General features: G+C 48.6%; 1 long non-coding RNA gene across 1 annotated transcript; it reads left to right on the top strand.

Moving 5' to 3' along the window:
* The first annotated feature begins 2,601 nt into the window (after positions 1–2,601).
* On the top strand, positions 2,602–15,120 carry LOC116583600. The gene is made up of 3 exons (XR_004282801.1): positions 2,602–2,679; positions 3,283–3,494; positions 13,040–15,120. It is a non-coding gene; the product is annotated as an uncharacterized LOC116583600 (long non-coding RNA).
* The last annotated feature ends 442 nt before the right edge of the window (positions 15,121–15,562 follow it).

Below are 15,562 nucleotides of genomic sequence, written 5' to 3'. Positions count from 1 at the left end.
CTGGGATCATGACTTGAGCCGAAGGCAGACATTTAACGACTGAGCCACCCAGGTGCCCCAAAGATTAAGATTCTAAAATTAAAAAAATAAGATTCTAAAATGAGCTGGGAAGTTTCCCCTTTTATTTGATGTAACAGTTTATATGATTTCCTATTTTCTGAAAATGGTGTAAAACACATCCACGAAAAGTATCTGAAGCTGATGGTCCTCTCCCAACCTCCCTTCCTTCCTTTCTCCTTCTCTTTCTTTCTTTTGTGGAGGGTAGAGTGGGCCCTGGGAGAGAATTTTTACTTTCTCTTTCACCTTTTGAAGAGGCTATTGATTTATTCTGATGTTCCATCTCTTTCTGAATTGATTTTGTTACTTTACATCTGCAAGATTGTCTCTGTCACTTAATTTTCCAAATTTATTGGCATGAAGTTGTTCATAACTATCGCCAATGGTTTTTAAATCTCTTCCAGCACCTCCCCCTCTGCCCTCCTGGCTCCCGTCCAAGTCCTGTGCCACAAGGCCCTGTGTAATGACTTTTTAGTCCCAATTCTGAATGCCAGCCCCAGATGTGCAGTAAGGGTATATTGTCCGTATATTGATGAGATGGGGAGTGTTAACCAAATGTGGAAAGAAAACCACAGTTCTTATGGCTTACATCGAAGGACATTTACTTTAGTTTTTGCCCCACCCCCACCGTGGGAAACACAGATTTGCATAAAATATGTCTTGGTTTTGTCACTGTCATGCTTACCGAAGCTCCTTTAACACTGAGTCTAACTTGTTTGCCAGGTTTTCAGGATCCTCCATAACTCAGTGTGGCCAGTACTGAACTTAGAGTAAGGAGAATGCAGAGACAATATAACCACATCTTCAAGGCGTGCCTACCATCAGTTGGGAAGTCATAATATACAAAAATCACGTAAATTATGTAAATAAAACACTGTTGTGGAAAAACCAGCAGGAACCACTGAGTAAGGGGAGAGTTGGATTAGTTGGGGAAGGCCAAGAAGGGATTGGCGAAGCAGAGAAGCACAGAAAGAGTTTTAGGCAATAGAAACAGCTAGAAGAAAGGCAAAATGAGTGGGACGAAGGCACAGAGGCAAAAGCACTAAAGGGTTGAGAATATCAGAGGGGCTTGGCGTAGGAGGGCATCTGATTATAGATTATGGACATGCAGGGAGGCCCGGGTGGCTCAGTTGGTTAAGTGTCTGCCTTGGGCTCAGGTCATGATCCCAGGGTCCTGGGATTGAGCCCCACATCGGGTTCCCAACTCAGTGGAGAGCCTGCTTCTCCCTATCCCTCTGCCCCTCGCCGTCACTTATGCACTTGCGCGCGCACGCTCTCTCTCTCACACATAAAATCTTTTTCAAAAAATTTGAGGGGCACCTGGGTGGCTCAGTTGGTTAGAGCCTCTGCCTACCGCTCAGGTCATGATCCCAGGGTCCTGGGATCAAGCCCTGCATCGGGCTCTCTGCTCAGCAGGGAGCCTGCCTCCTCCTCACTCTCTGCCTGCTTCTCTGCCTACTTGTAATCTCTGTCTGTCAAATAAATAAATAAAATCTTTAAAAAAAAATTTGAAATATGCCAAGTGAAATAAACCAGACATAAAAGGACAAATATGGGGAGCCCGGCTAGCTCAGTCAAAGGAGCTTGCAACTCTTGATCTCAGCATCTTGAGTTCAAGCCCCACACTGGGCAGAGAGTTAACTTAAATAAATAAAAACTTAAAAAAAAAAAAGGACAAATATTGTATGATTCTACTTAGATGAACTCCCTGGAGTAGCCAAAGTTGCAGAGACACGAAGTCTCTGGGTGCTAGGGCCTGGGGGAAGGGGAGAATGGGGAGTTAGTGTTTAATTGGGACAGAGTTTCAGTTCAGGAACATAAGAAAGTTCTGGAGATAGGTGGTGGTGACGGTTCCACAACAATGTGAATGTGCTTGATGCCACTGAACTGTATGCTTAAATATGGCCAAAACGGGGGGCACCTAGGAGGCTCAGTCAGTTAAACGTCTGCCTTGGGCTCAGGTCATGATTCTGGAGTCCTGGATGGAGTCTCACCCACATCAGGTTCCTGCTCAACAGGGAGCCTGCTTCTCCCTCTCCCTCTGCGGCTCCCCTGCTTGTGCTCACTCTCTCGCTCTGTCAAATAAATAAATAAAATATTTTTTTAAAAATGGACAAAATGGGGGCACCTGGGTGGCTCAGTCAGTTAAGCTTCTAACTTCAGTTCAGGTCCTGATCTCAGGGTCCTGGGATCAAGCCCCACATCCAGCTCCCTGTGCTTGTCCTTCTCCCTCTGCTCCTTCCCCTACTCAAGCTCTCTCTCAAATAAATAAATAAAATCTTGAAAAATTTTTTTAATTTAAAAAAATGGTTTAAAGGGTAAATTTAAAATTTTAAATTGTATAGAATTTAAATGTTTACATTTTTACATTCTAAAAACCTTTGGTATTATGTATATTTCAGTACAATAAAAACTAAAATATAAAACGGAAAATTAATGCATTCTCATAGGTAAGAATACAAGCTTCCATCCTGAGGAATATAAACCAGAGCGAGCACGGGTTATTTCTGGAAGGTGGAAGCACAGAGAATTATACATTTCCACCTTGTTTGTCTTCCAGAGAGCATGTAATTTTGTCATCACAAGATAATTAAAGATGAAAAAACTCCAGCAGAGCAGGATGTAAGTAAAGTAATGGATTACCAGGAAAAGGGCCTGTGCTCCGCTGAAAGTCACCTCGGGGGAGGGTTTCCCTTCTTGGGAGGAGGGAGGAGGTCCGCTTACCCGGAAGAGGCCCTGGCGATGCTTCTCCCTGAACAGAGAGGACTGGCAGAGGCAACGCACACCCGCAGTCTGGGCCTTGGCTGGGGTGGGGGTGGGGGGGATGGGGAGAGAAGGGGAATGGAGGGGAGGGGACGGAATGGGGGATGGGGGATGGGGGGCTGAGGTGGCCAAGTGCCCAGCAGCTGAGAGGCACATGAGCAGAGGCCCCGAGAAACAGCACCCGGCTGGGGTGGGTGTGGGGGGTCGGCGGGGGACAGGGGCCAGGCCTCAGGGGCTGAGCAGCGGCCCAGGAGGCTGGGAGGGCAAGCGCATTTGAAATGTTTCTCCCCCGCATTGCCCCCAGGTTGCTAGGGTAAAATCCATAAACACACCGATGGGCCTCATTACTGATTAATGAGCTCCCGCTTTGTGTCTGACAAGCTTTGGACTCGAACCAGGTGGCTGGCTTCCTGCCTTTCCTAACAGCATGTTCAAAGCTGCCTGCTTCTCCCCTGGCCCCAGGCTCCCACAGCACAGTCCGGTGGAAGGATCCCGAACCCTGGCCTCCTCCGCCGAGGCCTGGTAAACTCTGCTCAACTCGCGTGTCTTCGTCTGCCTATCCGGTGCTTTCTGATTCAGAGGCCCGGGGGAGGGGGGTGATGGTGGCAGTGCCCCCTCCCGAGCCTGACCTAGCACCTGTGCCCTTGAACCCATCCTCGTCAGCCATCTCTGAGGTATTTCCTAATTTCCTTTTCTTTTTTTCAAGACTTTTTTTTTAAACAATCTCTACACCCACGGTGGGATTTGAACGACAACTATCTGAGATCAAGTGTCACCTGTTTTACCTACTAAGCCAGCCAGGTGCCCCTCTGCATTCTTTAAAAAAAAAATTTTTTTTTGAATTTATTTTTATTTATTTATTTGACAGACAAAGATCACAAGTAGGCAGAGAAGCAGGCTGAGAGAGGAGGAAGCAGGCTCCCTGCGGAGCAGAGAGCCCGATGCCGGGCTCGATCCCAGGACCCTAAGACCATGACCTGAGCCGAAGGCGGAGGCTTAACCCACTGAGCCACCCAGCCGCCCTTAAGAAATTTTTAATATTTATTTATTTTAGTGAGCAAGAGAGCAGCCCGCCCTTAGGCACCTGTAGGCAGGGGGAGGGGCGGATGGAGAGGGAGAGAGAGAGAGAATCCCCAGTGACCCCCAGCTCAGTGGGGACCCCTACATAGGGCTGCATCCCTCAACCCCTGAGATTATGACCTAAGTCGAAATCACTAGTCAGACACTAAACCACTAAACCGACTGAGCCACCCAGGTGCCCCTGTGTTCATTTTTAAAAACGAGTTTTATTGGGGTACCTGGCTGGCTCAGTCGGTTAATGGTCTTCCTTCAGCTCAGGTCATGATTCCAGGGTCCTGGGTTCGAGTCCCACATCAGGCTCCCTGCTTGGCAGAGAACCTGTTCTTTCCCTCCCTCTGCTGCTCCTCCTGCTTGTGCTTGCGCTCGCTCTTTCTCTGTCAAAGGAATAAATAAAATCTTTTAAAAAATAAAAAATTTTAAAAATTAAAAATAAACTAGTTTTATTAAAGTAGATGCTACATACAATCAAGTGAGCCAGTTTTAAGTGTACCATTTTGATGAGTTTTGACAAATGTATGCAGAAGTGTAACCACTATCACAATCAAGGTATAGAAGATTTTATTATTCTAAAAAAGTTCAGTTGCGTCCCTTCCCAATGCCACCCCCATTTCCAGGCAACCACTGATCTGCCTGCTGTCCCTGGAGAATAGATCTGTCTTTCTATAGTTCCATATCAATGGAATCCTACAGTGTGGACCCTTTTGTGTCTTGGTTTTTGGTTCAGCATGTATTTTTTTTTTTTTAAGATTTTATTTGTTTATTTGACAGAGACAGCCAGAGAGGGAACACAAGCAGGGGGAGTGGGAAAGGGAGAAGCAGGCTTCCCACTGAGCAGGGAGCCTGATGTAGGGCTCAATCTCAGGACCCTGGGATCATGACCTGAGAAAGATAGACACTTAATGGCTGAGCCACCCAGGCGCCAGTTCAGTGTGTATTTTGAGATTATCAATGTTGTTGTGTGCATGAATAGTTCATTTCTTTTTTTTATTGATGACTAGTATTCCATTGTATGGATATACCACAACTCCTTTATCCATTCACCTATTAATGGGTATTTCTGCCATTTCCACTTTTTTTTTTTAAGCTATTAGGAATACAGCTGTGGTGAACATTTGTGTACGTGTCTTTGTGTAGCCTCCTTTCTCATTTACCCATTGCTCTTGGGTAAATAAGAGCAGAGTAGCTGAGTCGCATGGTAATTCTATGTTTACATGGCTAAGGAAGTGCCAGACCATTTTCCAGAGTTGCTAAAACATTTGCTATCCCCACCAGCGATGTATATAAGCGCCAGTGGCTCCATATTCTTGCTGGCACTTGGCATTGTCGGTCTTTTTCGTTTTGGCCATTCTCATTGGTGTGTAGTAGCATTCTGTTTTCCTGTAGCTTGTTCTCATGAGATATTTTCAGCATGTGAAATATTAAGATCCTGGGACTCTGGGACCATGACCTGAGCTGAAGACAGACGCTTTACCGACTGAACCACCCAGGGGCCCTGGACACTTCAAGTAATGTAATGTGCCAGTCCCGGAAGTCGGAGTCTTCCTCCATCCAGGGTTGGTTGTTGCTGCTCCTTACCCTCGTTGCTTGTTTCTGAACTGATTCTATAGGGTATGTTCTTTGTCATGGGTGGCCACTGACGTCTCTGCTCGCTAGCTTAGTGGCCAGCTTATGAATGGACAGAGATTTCCTCAAGTGTCTGGAAGCAGGAGGTCCCCCAGTCATTGCCAGTGGGTTCTGTGGGTATGTTAAGACACACTTTCAGCACCCAACCCGGTAGCTGACAGTTCTGTCTTAGCCTTTGTTTCCTGCTTGCACAGAGTCTCAAGGTCAGCCCGAGCTGAGAGATTAGGGCTCCTTCAGGCCTTTCCTGGGCAAGGGCACAGCTCTACGCATACAGATGGCCTTCTAGATTTCTTTTTTTTTTTTTTTTTAAGATTTTATTTATGGGGCGCCTGGGTGGCTCAGTGGTTTGGGCTGCTGCCTTCGGCTCGGGTCATGATCTCAAAGTCCTGGGATCGAGCCCCGCATCGGGCTCCCTGCTCCGCAGGAAGCCTGCTTCCCTCTCTCTCTCTCTCTCTCTCTCTGCCTGCCTCTCTGCCTACTTGTGATCTCTGTCTGTCAAATAAATAAATAAAATCTTTTTTTTTTTTAAAGATTTTATTTATTTATTTGACAGAGAGAGAGAGAGATCACAAGTACATAGAGAGGCAGGCAGAGAGGGGGAAGTAGACTCCCTGCTGAGCAGAGAGCCCAACGCGGGGCTCGATCCCAGGAGCCTGAGATCATGACCTGAGCCCAAGGCAGAGGCTTTAACCCACTGAGCCACCCAGGCGCCCCTGGCCTTCTAGATTTCTAAGAATATGTCAGATCTTTTCCGAGCCCCCATGGACATCTTCCGTAGCCCCTCCTCTTCTTGTTGTCCCTGTCTCTGCTGACAACACCTTCAGCCGAATTGGGACTTTTTAGGTGATAGGAAACAGTTACTCATCAGCGAAGTCAACTATAGGTCCCACGGGCAATCAGAGAGACAGGCCTTGGGGTCTTGCTGGGCCACGAGAGGCAGAAAGGAGCCCAGACAGCAAGCGCCTGAGACCCCTCTCGTGGCTTCTCCCTTGCTCCTGGGCAATCTGCTGTCTTTCTTCTTTGCCTGATGACTACATTTCCCTGATGACTACATCTGCTTACTCATTTCATTCATCCTTTCTGTTCCCTCCTAACTTCTGCTTACTCATGGCCTACCCACATCATGACCTTTTAGCTTCTGCTCCCGTGATTAACTGATGAATCCCCCAGCATGCCCTGGTTTCAATCACCAAGTGTGAGAAAATCTCCTGTTCTGGGGTCATCTATTCTGGGATGCTGCCATTCCACCTGTGGATTTATTTTTCTCAGGTCCGAGGCTGACCCCTGCGCAATCAGTTATTGCCAAGGGGGTAGGGTGCAGTCGGGTGTTTTCACCGCAAAACACCTTCCAGAAGCTGTGGGGCGGACAGTTTGGTGCCGAGGACTGGCCAACCTCACGAGTGACACCTCTAGGACCGTCATATAGCTGTGGCAGAGTGTAATAATGATTCAGAGCCCAGTGCCTGAAGGTAAACTGCCTCAGTCTGTAGCCTTCACTTCCCAGCCATGCGTCCTGGGAAGGCTGGAACCTTCTTGGGACCTCATTTCCCTTATCTGTCAAATGGGAATGGTGAAACCAAGAGTCGGGGGGCTTAACTGACGGAGCCACCCAGGCACCCCTCACCCAAATCCTTTTAAAGATCTCATCTGGACTGCCTGATTGTTTCTCTCGGAGAACCTGGCAGGCACTCCCAACTCGTGTCCTTGCTTTCACATCTTCCCACTCTGGTTTGGTCTCCCCACTGCCCCCAGAATCGTTTTCCTAAAATGCACAACTGGTCATGTCGCTTCCTTCTGGAAAAAAATTCCAGTAGCTTCGGATGCCTGCAGAATAAAGGCTAAGCTCCTTAGCATTCCTGGGTCGGCCCCCAGGTCTCACTTGAGGCAGGAGAATGTACTGGACTATAATTGTATAGCTCTCTCAGTATTTTCCTCTCAGCCCAGGACTCTGTAGGCCCTCGCCTCAGGGCCTTGTCAGGAGTGGCAAAAGCTGGATGGATTGAGTCCTGCTTCAGGTGTTTAGGGAAAGCCTGGGCTGACTGGAGAGGTCATGATGGGTGCCCCGGAGGGAGGGGCATCCCCCAGAGCGGATGGGAAGGGACAGGGCAGAGGCAGGGACAGAGGTCAGCCGCTCTGCAAGCCATGGGGTTGCTCTGCTCCCTGGCAGTGCCCTGGGAAAAGTGGCCTGACCCAAGAGAGTTGGCAAGATGGTGCACCTGAAGGGCTGGGGGGACTCCAAGCTCTGGGACTTCCAGCCTGAAAAAGATTCCTAGACTCCGGAATAGCCGAAGGCTCCCAGGCAGATACATAGGCTGGATTCCAGTATATGAACTTTAAGAAGTACAGGTTTGTTTACACTGAACATAAGTTCATAATGTTCATAATGGTCCAGAAATACCCATTTTTTCCATTGAGAGCCATCCCCTCCCCACTCTGAAGAAAGGAAATGGGGAGGCCAAATTATTTTGTGGGAAGTTTGCTTAGCAAAAGTGGTAGACGTGAAAGAGGACTTCAGCTGCCTCCATTTTATTTTACTTATTTATTTATTTATTTTTATTTACTTTTTTTTTTTTTTTACTTTTAAAAAAGATTTTATTGGGGCGCCTGGGTGGCTCGGTGGGTTAAGCCGCTGCCTTCGGCTCGGGTCATGATCTCCGGGGTCCTGGGATCGAGTCCCGCATCGGGCTCTCTGCTCAGCAGGGAGCCTGCTTCCCTTCCTCTCTCTCTGCCTGCCTCTCCGTCTACTTGTGATTTCTGTCAAATAAATAAATAAAATCTTAAAATAAATAAATAAATAAATAAGATTTTATTTATTATTTGACACAGAGAGAGAGAGCGCGCACAAGCAGGGGAGCGGCAGGTGGAGGGAGAAGCAGGCTCCCCGCTGAGCAGGGAGCCCCTCCCTCCCAATGCGGGGCTCGATCCCAGCACCCTGGGCTCATGACCTGAGCCGAAGGCAGGTGCTTAATGGACGGAGCCACCCAGACACCCCATATTTATTTATTTTTAGAGAGAGAGCTCACAAATGCACACAACCACCCCGGGGCGGGGTGCGGGGCGGGGGGGGGGGGGGGTGTGCAGAGGAAGAGCGAGAATCTCAAGCAGGCTCCACACTCAGTACAGAGCCTGCCTGACCTGTACTGAGATCATGACCTGAGCCAAAATCAAGAGTCAGAAGTTTTAACGAACCGAGCCAGCCAGGCGCCCCAGCTACTGCCATTTTGACCTCAGACTTTCTGGTTGGGTTCTTTCCAGCCTGTCTCTTGGCTCGGGTGGAAGACCCCAGGGCAAAGCATTCCCTGATGGGAAATGAAACTACGCCCTCAAGCAACAAGGACTGCCCTGAGCCAGCAAGATCCGCCCCTGGCCGACTCCAAGACAGTGGTCTGTTTGACCCTCACTGCCCGCAGGCCCCTACCCACCCACCTTTGACCTGCATTTTTTGGTCTTTTTTTTTTTTTTTTTTTTACTTTATTTTTTTAGTAATCTTTACACCCTATGTGGAGCTCAAACCTATGACCCTGGAACGAAGAGTCATGAGCTCTTCTGACTGAAACAGCCAGGTGCTCCCACCCCGACCCCACCGTTTCCTTAGATAAACCTGGAAGTATGTTTGGCACTTTGGAGACAGTCTTTGAGACACTAGTCTGCCCGGTGGTGGCCTCACTGAAATAAAGTCCTTTCTTGTTTCACCTTCATTCGTTTCTCTGCCTTTGGGTTTTGTCAGTGCCCAAGTGGCCAAACTTGGTCTGTCTGGGACCCCTGGAGCCTTGTGTTCTTGTGCCGGTGAACCCCGGCTGCAAACATGCCTACCTAAACCCCTTTCTCCTCTTCCCCCTCACCAACAGCACCCTGAGAAGCCAGATAGAAAATGACATTCCCAGACTCCCTTGCAGCTAGGGATGACCGCTGAGGTGGTCAGCTGGTGGGTGGAGTTTCTAGGAAAGCTCTTCAGCGGTCCTTTGTGGTTCCCCTACTTCCTGCCTAGAATGTGGGTGTGGGACTTCCAGCAGCTTCATGACTGGAGGGAGGGAAGCCCTGCGGTCAGGATGACAGCGTAGAAAGAAAGAACCCGGCTCCCAGAGGCCTGTGCAGCCACCCTGGCGGCCTTGGTTTGCTTATCTCTGGACTGCTTTTAAATGAAAGAGAAACTTCTATCTTGTTTAAAGCACTCTGTGTTCTGTTGAACAGCCATACCTAATCCTAACTGATAAAGCGAGCACAAAATCAGAGTGCGGTAAGGAGGATCGCCCAGAGGAATCCTTGCAGGCCGGTGTCTGTGTGCAGAGCCCTAGCGCACCCCCCAGAGGCCTCCTGTGGCAGGAGCCTCAAAGATGGCCCCAGATGTTGGCCTCGGGGTATCCCTTCTCTCGTATACAACCCTCCCTCAGGGAATAGGGCTGGCAGTGTAGCTAATAGGATGCTGCAGAAGTGACAGTGCCTGACTTCCGATGCATGACTTCTGACGTTAGGCCATAAGAGAAACTGTAGCTTCTACCCTGTTCTCTCTTGGGTTGTTTTTTTCTTTCCTTTCTTTTTTTTTTTTTTTTTTCTCCTTAAAGATTTATTTATTTACTTATTTGACAGGCAGAGATCCCAAGTAGGTAGAGAGGCAGGCAGGGAGAGAGAGGGAAGCAGGCTTCCTGCTGAGCGGAGAGCCCGATGTGGGGCTTGATCCCAGGACCCTGGGATCATGACCTGAGCCGAAGGCAGAGGCTGGCTCAACCCACTGAGCCACCCAGGTGCCATGGGTCATTTTTCTTCTGGGGAGAGCCAGCTGCCATGTTGTGAAGTCACTCCCACAGCCCTAAAGAGAGGTTCACGTGGTGAGGAACTGAAGTCTCCTGCCAACAGCCAGTGTTGACTTGCCAGTCATGTGAGTCAGCCATCTTGGGAGTGGATGCTCTGGCCAGTGGAGTCCTCAGAGACAGCAGTCCAGTCTTAACTGCAACCTCATGGGAGACCCCGAGTCAGAACCACCCTGGGAGGCTCTCCCAGCCTCTGGACCCACAGACACTGGAAGATGGGAGAGTGTTCAGTGTTGTTGTAAGCAGCTGAGTTTTGTTACACAGCTGTAAGGAACCCATACCCCACCACGCGGGGACCCCTCGCTCAGCTTGGCTGTTGCCTCTGGCAGGTGGAACACTAGGAGCAGAGCTTCCCGGCGAGGGTGCCGTGGCTCCCTAGGTGCTGAGAATGCGTTGCAAGTCCCCCCCAGGAACTGATGGTTGTACACTTCCTTATTTTATTTTATTTTTTAAAGATTTTATTTATTTGCAAGTGAGAGAGAAAGAACGAGCCAGGGGGAGGAGCAGAGGAAGAGGGAGAAGCAGGCTCCCTGCTGAGCAGAGAGCTCAATGTGGGGCTTGATCCCAGGACGCTGGGATCATGACCTGAGCTGAAGGCAGGCGCTTAACCGACTGAGCCACCCAGGCGCCCCACTTCCTTATAGTTTTATTTGCATTTTATACAAATTATATGTTTTCTATCATCACCAAATCCTTTTTTATTACCACAATTATATATTGTAAAGGAAATGGAATCGTTTATCTTTTTTTTAACCAAGGCTTTTACTGACCCTCTGAAATGAATGATGCAAATGTTATCATTTTCTGTGTGTGACGAGGTTAGGAAGCCCTGGTCTACACTCCCTGCTGACCATTCTCTTTCACAACATGTTCTGTCCTCAAGCGGGGTCACCACGCCCTGACCTTCTTGGACATGTACTCACATTTCCCTGAAGCTACCACTCTGGCGGACTTGGCCATGGCCCACATTGCTCAGCCAAATGCTCAGACTACCACCTCTTGTTTCGGATGGAGGGTTGGTTGCGCTGGTTGCCGAGGTGGCCCTTTGATGTCTCCAAGACTATAGATCCTCGCTTCTCAAGTTTCTCGCATTGTCTATGCAATGAGCTCCACTTCTCAGGGTCACACCATCTGGTTAGAGCACAGTCCGGGCTGAGGTTTGTTTTGTAGCCTGGGGAAGCCCTGGGGGAGGAAAGCTTGCTAATCAGAAACGGCTGGTAGCTGTTTCTTCCTCCTCTGTAGCATCTGTGGTTCCCAAAGTGAGGTTCCAGGACCACCAGCAACAGCAGCACTTGCGACCTTGTTAGAAATACAAATTCTGGGGTGCCTGGGTGACTCAGTTGTTGAACATCTACCTTCGGCGGGGAGGAGGTCCTGGGATTGAACCCTACATCAGGCTCCCTGCTCGGCGGGAAGCCTGCCTCTCCCTCTCCCTCTCCCACTTGCCCTGCTTGTGTTCCCTCTCTCACTCTGTGTCTCTCTGTCAAATAAATAAATAAAAATCTTTAATAAAAAAAAAAGAAAAAGAAGTACAAATTCTCCTGGCCTCCCCCTTAGACCAATTGAATCAGAACTCTGGGGGTGGGGCCCAGCACCTTGGCCTTTAATGAGCCCTCCAGGGTATTTGGAGGCCGCTCCTGGGAGAACTTGCAAAGCTCTCTTAAGTCTTTCCGGGGATTTAATGAGAATGCATCTTTCCTCTTAACTGTAAAGTCACTCAGCAAGGGTAGCCTTGACCAGAGCAGCCTCTGCGGCCCTGTGGTATCTCAGCACGGCTAGGCAACCCCTAGAGCTCTTCCAGGTTGGAGACAATGGTGGGGTGGGGGGTCCCTAATCTCTTAGGAAACTGGGTAGACAGAGATGGGCTCATAAACGCTGCCAAGAAATCGAGTCCCTCCGAACAGCGAGCTCACAAGGCGAGCTTTTTAGGATCTTTTTTTTTTTTTTAACCCCAGGTGCAGGGGGGCGAATTAACAATCCTCTTCTGTTTGTGTCAGATTAACAACACTGATCCCCATAAGGCCTGTTGTGTGCATGTGTGCGCGTGTATTCATCTTCTCTCTGGTCCTGCCCCCCTCCCTTTCCCCAGAGACAGTGGTTTTAATGTAGATCTTTTCCTTTGTATGGGATCTTTTCCATAAACATGTTTGTTTTTTTTTTAACATTTTATTTATTTATTTATTTCAGAGAGAGAAAGAGAGCTCTAGAGAGAGCAAGCACAATTGGGGGGGGGGCAGAGGGAGAGGGAGAAGCAGGCTCCCCCCTGAGCTAGGAGCGCAGTGATGTGGGGCTCCATCCCAGGACCCCAGGATCGTGACCCGAGCCAAAGACAGATGCTTAACCGGCTGAACCACCCGGGCGTCCCACAGTGTTTGTTGTTTTAATGTGAATTGTATAGCCATGTAACACATGGAAAAATGCACAAATCCTAAGGGCCCAGCTGGCTCAATTTTCACAAAATGAACATACCTTTATAACTGGTTCCCAGCTGGAGAGAGAGATTCTGACCAGTGCTCTGGGAACGCCTGGTACCCCTTTCTAGTCACTACCTCTCCGAGGGTAATTTGTGTCCAGACTTCTAACTTCCCAGGTTACATTTCCTGTTTTTAAAATTTATATGAACTGTGCCTGTGTGTATTTTGAATTTACATTAATGGTGTTGGCTTGTGTATATCATCTTAGTTCTTACCTTTTTTTTTTCCACTAAGGATTAAGTTTTTCAGATCCGTTCCTGTTACTACGTGTACGTGTAATCCATTGCTTCTGATCACTGCGGGATATGCCAGGATGCACCTCCACCGTCCTGAACCATGACCCCTGTGCCAGTGACAAACTTCCAGAGTGCCTGGGCATCCCCGCCCTCATAAATTGGACTGGGACAAACACCTCGTGCATCTCCCTCGTGGCTCTCCCTCATGGACCTGTCTGAGTCATTTCATGGGATTCATGTTGTGCAAAAAGGAGTTCACATGGCAGGGCTGACTGCTTCTCCCTAGAAAGGCCAGCTACCCAGGCTGGCCCTTGACTGTGCCTGGGAATCAGGATTTGGAGAGGGTTCCCACCATTCCCTACCTGATGAGAATGGCTCACTGTACCTAGACTCTTTACGTAAACAGTGGGGTTCATGCTTAACTCTTGCTTTCTTTCTGGGAGGTAAGAATGTTGGTACATGCCAGGCAAAGTGTGCCTACCTGAGCAACCCCCCACCCCCAGCGTGGCCAGTCCGTAACGGGATTCCCTGGTAGACACCCTTTCGCACATGTCATCACTACACATTGCTGGGGGGAGTTAGGCACGTCCTGTGTGACCCCAAGAGAAAAGTAGTCTTGGAAGCTTATGCCTGGTCTCCCTTGGGCTTGGCCCCATGCACCTTTTCCCTGTGCTGATTGGGCTTCATGTCCCTTCACAGTGATAAATCTGAGCCATGAAGACAACTATATCCTGCGTCTGGTGAGCCCTCCAAGTGAATGAGCCTCTTCTCTCTTCCCACATCGACTTGGTAAATCATTTGGATTTGGCTTTTCTGTGTCACGGAGTCCCTGACCTTATTCTGCCTTGAACGCCATTCTCTTCCTTCATTTACTTCAAAACTGGATTCACTGTTCACCTACAGAAATTTCCACCACCTGGAGGAAGTTTCTAGGGAGCCAGGGGGATGCCCCCTCCAAAGTGAAACACCAGCTGGAACCCCTCGTACCACTTAACCATCAAGAAAAAGGCGCGGTATTTCATATTGAAACAGTGGAATAAAGTTCCCTTCTTTCCTTCTAGGCTCTCGACTGAGACCCCCTTGTAGTACAGGACAGAGTAACAGGAGAAAAACAAACAGAAGTTTAATAACATGCGTACCTCCCGTATACATGAGACACCCAGGAAAACTGAGTAACTCCCCAAAATGGCAGAAGCCAGCCCCTTAAATACCACCTCCAATGACAGACAAAAGCTGCTGGGCGTGGGGAGTCAGTTAGGGGAGCTGATCCGAAAAAGCACAGTCAACAGGGGTAAGGTTGTTACACAGATTAAAGTCACGGCCATCTCTATAGGTGAGCTTCTAAGGATTCAGAGTCATCTCCCTCTTCCTGGTACAGCCAGAGAGACACACTTGCGAACGGAGATGTCTCTGACACCTGTAAACCTCTCTTATAAAACGGTGGCTGGCGGCTCCTGAGTTCCCTGAGCGGCGGTTGTTGGCAGTTCCTTGAAAATAATCTGCCTATCAGGATTCCTTATGCCAAAGAGACATATTTTGGGGTGGCAAATGATAACGCCCAAAGTGTCATTTTGGACTCTAGAAGCAACACGCAGCCCATTCTAGGTGAGACAGCCACTCCGAGCGGACCCAGAATAAGAGACAGCTCAGCTGGGGTTAAGGCTCTAGTACCAGCCTCTCTGCTCTGATGTTCTCAAAAGTCCCTCTGGATGGAGATGCTGTGCAGAGCACCTGGCAAGCGCAGAGAAGAGACTCACACACAGACCCTCAGGGTTTGAAGCAAGCTTGTGCCCTGATCTGCAGCAGGATGCCTGATCACGGAACATCCTCAAAATTTTGGTTCACTGCTTACTTTTAAGAAACTTCCCATAGACAACCACACTCTGTGGCCTCGAGTTTCTTGCACTGAATCTGTGTTTTCTTCCGCTGGGTTTGGAGCCATTTGCCTTGCTCAGCGATCCACCAGTGCTGACTTTGTCTTCGAACTGGTTGTGTGATATTGAGCAAATGAACTCATCAGTTGAAAAGTGAGAGTAAGGGATGCCCGGGTGGCTCAGTTGGTTAAGCGGCTGCCTTCGGCTCGGGTCAAGATCCCAGCGTCCTGGGATCGAGTCCCACATCGGCCTCCTTGCTCAGTGGGGAGCCTGCTTCTCCCTCTGCCTCTGCCTGCCACTCTGTCTGCCTGTGCTCACTCTCTCTGACAAATAAATAAATAAAATCTTTAAAAAAAAAAAAAGAAAAAAAAAGTGAGAGTAAAAAATACAGAAATAAAAAAATAAAAGTAAAAAAAAAAAAAGAAGAGAAAAGTGAGAGTAATAACACTTCCTCGCGGCGCCGGTTTCAGATAATGTGTGTAAAGGATTTAGCACGGGGGCCCCCAAAACAATAGTGTGTATTCGCACTAGGTCGTCAAGAACATAATATGGTGGTTCCTCAAGCAATTAGACATAAAAAAAAAAAAAGAAGCATAAGCTTACCATATGATCCAATAATTCCATTTCAGGGTATGTCCCCAAAAGAA

Source organism: Mustela erminea, chromosome X (assembly GCF_009829155.1).
Source record: "Mustela erminea isolate mMusErm1 chromosome X, mMusErm1.Pri, whole genome shotgun sequence".
In the NCBI taxonomy this organism is placed as follows: Eukaryota; Metazoa; Chordata; class Mammalia; order Carnivora; family Mustelidae; genus Mustela; species Mustela erminea.
The sequence above is the reverse complement of the archived record's forward strand: the minus strand, read 5'-3'. Positions and strand labels throughout refer to the sequence as shown.